Source organism: Mus caroli, chromosome 18, assembly GCF_900094665.2.
Source record: "Mus caroli chromosome 18, CAROLI_EIJ_v1.1, whole genome shotgun sequence".
NCBI lineage: Eukaryota > Metazoa > Chordata > Mammalia > Rodentia > Muridae > Mus > Mus caroli.
In genome coordinates, this window is record NC_034587.1 from 34,133,793 (window position 1) to 34,137,718 (window position 3,926).

A 3,926-nucleotide genomic window follows, 5' to 3' on the forward strand; every position below is an offset into this window, starting at 1 on the left:
GAGGCCAGCCTGGTCTACAAAGTGAGTTCCAGACAGCCAGGGCTATACAGAGAAACCCTGTCTCAAAAAAACCAAAAAAAAAAAAATCCTCTATCATCTTCATGAGATTGGAATTTAAATCTGAATCTTGCTTTTCAGGTGTGTTAGGGTATCCAGGGCTTGCTGAGGTGGGGGAACTGGTTTCTGATGTTGCCAAGTAGTATTGGTTTCTGTTGCTTATGTTCTTGTGCTTGCCTCTCGACATTTGATTATGTCTTCTGTTAAGTGGCCTTGCTGTTTCTTACTGGAGGCTGTCCTTCCTGTGAGCCTTCGAGCCTGTGATTCTGTAATCCTGGATGTGTCAGAACACTTTGGGGTCAAGCTGCATCTGGGTGTGGGCTGAGTAGGTGGGGATCCAGATCACAGACTCTTTTCTGGACACAGGTGCAAACTGGAAGAAGACTGTGTCTCTGGTCAGGCAGGGTCCCTTTGTCCCTTAGGTCCTGGAGGCACCAGTTAGGCCAGGTACTGGGGCAGGGGTTGGGGGTCTCACCTGTGATCCTTGATGTGTCAAAACATCTGGGGATCAAACTGCATCTGAGTGTGGGCTGGGTAGGTGGGGATCCAGAGCAAGGCTCTGCTCTGGGGGCAGGTGCAACCCAGAAGGGAGCAGTGGCCCCTTTGGTAAGTTAGAAACATCAATCCCTGTGAAGTCTTGTGTTTGGATAATGGGAACAGCTTGTGTTTGTTCTTAACAACCCATTTCAATTCCTTCTCTTAGAATCTACTTTATTACCCCTATTTTCCTCATTTCTTTTCCCTAGAATTCCAGGAATATTAATTTGAGTACCACATTGTTGTAAAAGACCATTTTTCCTTAAGTACATCAGCCACAATAAATACCCTGTTTGACTTTCTGTTTCCATACAGGTAATCCATCAGATACTTTGTCCTTTTCACTATAGATTATCAATTTGTACAAATTATGTGTAAACTTTCTGAGGTGGCCAGTCTGTATCCCAAGAGTTTTGGGGAAGTATACTAACATTAATTCCTGTATCCACCAAACCTTCTATGTCAACACTAGTCATTTGTACCAGTAATTGGGTCTCTGATTATTAACTATTGTTTGCCAGAACACACGTTTTTCAGTTCCCAAAATATCTTGTCCTTTCTACTGGGTCTCTGATTTCAATGGTCTTTCTTGAATTTGGTATTTGCCTTTTCAAATGCCAATATTTCTATCAATTACTCTCCATTTTTAGGGTCTGATATGGATCTATTTGCAGCTGAACCCTGAAGGGAGTTGTTCTGATGCTTTGGTCAGGAATCTATATGTGAACACTGAAGATCCTATTCCCCAATTGGCTCTTGATCAATCAATAAAGATGCTAGTGGCCAATGGTTGGGCCAAAGAGGTGGTGTTTCCAGGTTCCCACAAGCAGGCCAAGAGATGTAGGAGGAGGAAAGAGGATTTGCCATGCTTCAGAGGAAGAGAGAGCCACCAGCCATGTGAGATCTCAGGTGGAGTGGCCATTGGCCACTTCTCTGACTGGGCCTGGGGTAAGGCAGGAGATTAGAAACACAACTAAGTTGAGAGCAGACTTAGAGATGTTGAGCTAAGACTAAAGGTAACTGAGCAACTAAGCTAAGGACAGAAGTGTTGAGCTGGGAGTGAAGAGAAGGGTATGTTAGCTGAGGGAGGCTTAGAACAGCCTGGCCATTGAGCTCATAATGAGCTTAAAAAATAAGCTAATGTGTGTATCTGTCTTTTAACTGCAGATCCAAGGGAACCCGGGTGTGGCTGGTAGTGTGGTCTGCCCAGAGCTTAATGTGGGGTACATACTACAGATGGCATGCCATGTGGAAGGAGAACCCACTATTTTTTTTTTTTAAAGATTTATTTATTATATGTAAGTACACTGTAGCTGTCTTCAGACACTCCAGAAGAGGGCGCCAGATCTCGTTACGGATGGTTGTTAGCCACCATGTGGTTGCTGGGATTTGAACTCTGGACCTTNGGAAGAGCAGTCGGGTGCTCTTACCCACTGAGCCATCTCACCAGCCCGAGAACCCACTATTAATTTAGGAATTCTCAGATAGTATATACACACACGCAAATGATATAAGTCTAGGAGGAGGGTAGAATTGATTTCTCAGCAAACTGACCTGAGTCAGGTGGCTCCAGCATGTGAAAACTAGAACAAAGGAACATAACCCTCCAGCAAGAGCTTAAGCCAAGAGGCTGAGAACTCCGTCTGTGCAGACAGGCTGACTGGTTCTCTGAACACTAAGAGGGAGGCAGTGGGAATCAAACAAAAAAGCTGCCTGTTTCCATCCAGAAAAATATCAAAGAATAGATTTTTTTTTTCGAGACAGGGTTTCTCTGTGTAGCTCTGGCTGTCCTGGAACTCACTCTGTAGACCAGGCTGGCCTCAAACTCAGAAATCTGCCGGTCTCTGCCTCCCAACTGCTGGGATTAAAGGCATGTACCACCACTGCCGGACAGTATTTCTTTTTTAAAATATTATTTATTTAATGTATATGAATACAATGTAGCTGTTTTCAGACACACCAGATCACATTACAGATGGTTGTGAGCCATCATGTGGTTGCTGGGAATTGAACTCAGGATCTCAGGAAGAGCAGTCACTGCTCTTAACCACTGAGCCATCTCACCAGCTCTTTCCTGTATTTCTTTAAGGGAATTATTTATATCCTCTTTAAAGTCCTATATTATTTCCATGAGATGGGATTTAGGGTCACAATCTTGCTCTTCAGTTGTGTTAAGATATGCAGGGTTTGCTGTAGTAGGCGATCTGGGTTCGGATGGAGACATCTTGCATTAGTTTCTGTTGATTATGTTCTTGTGCTTGCCTTTCACCATTTGGTTGTTTCTTGGTATCAGCTGGCCAGGACGTTTGGGGTTTTAGCAGGTCTCTTAAGATGCATGTGAAGCTGTGTGTTGGGTTAGAGTTGGCCTCCTGGGAGGCAGGCAGAGCTGCAAGGTGTGTGTGTGGGGTAGCGTGTTAGTCCATAACTGAAGGTGGAGCATGGATAGGAAGCAAATTGGAGGTCTGACAGTGTGGGGCACAGGCCACATCTGCTGGTCTTGGAGGGGTTCCAGTAGATAGGTGGATTGAGGCAGACATGTCACCTGTGTGTTGAGGGTTAGAGTAGGCCTCCTGGGAGTTAAGTGGAACTGTGAGATGGAGGGAGTATGTGGATCTGCAGCTGTAGGTAGAGGAGTGGACTAGAAGTTGTGAATGTATTTCTTACCTGATATATTTCATAAATGTTCTTATTGTATATTTTTGTTGATGTTAGAATAAAAGCCATTTATTAGACTAAAAGGGGAGATGGGGTGCACTGTGTGAAGGTGTCTTTATATTATTCAGTTGTTAATTGCAGTACTGTCAGGAAGCTGATTTCTGGCCAGATTTTGGTATTGTTATTCTTATGGCCCATCACCTGCCTCAGTATTTTGTAAGCATACAACTTTCACATTGGCTGCTTTGTTTAATAAAGATTTGATGACCAATAACTGGGCATGAAAGGGAAGGCAGGACTTCCGGGTTGAGAGAGGGTCTTTTTGGAAAAAAAAATCAAGCATGGGAGGACTCACCAGGATGACACAAGTTCTAGGACTGAGTGAGAGAGAGGTAATAGGGTACATGGCAGAATGTAGGCCAGGAATAGTCAGGGGAAATTTTTATGAGCTAGCTGAAAATCTGTACAGCTATAGTGCTTAAGCTTTTACAAATAATAATAATAATAGTAATAATAATAATAATAAAGTCTCCATATCTTTATTTATCTTTATTTGTGGGTTCAAGAAATCCTGCCATAACCCTATAGGTGGAACAACATTATGAACTAACCAGTACCCCAGAGCTCTTGACTCTAGCTGCATATGTATCAAAAGATGGCCTAGTCGGCCATCACTG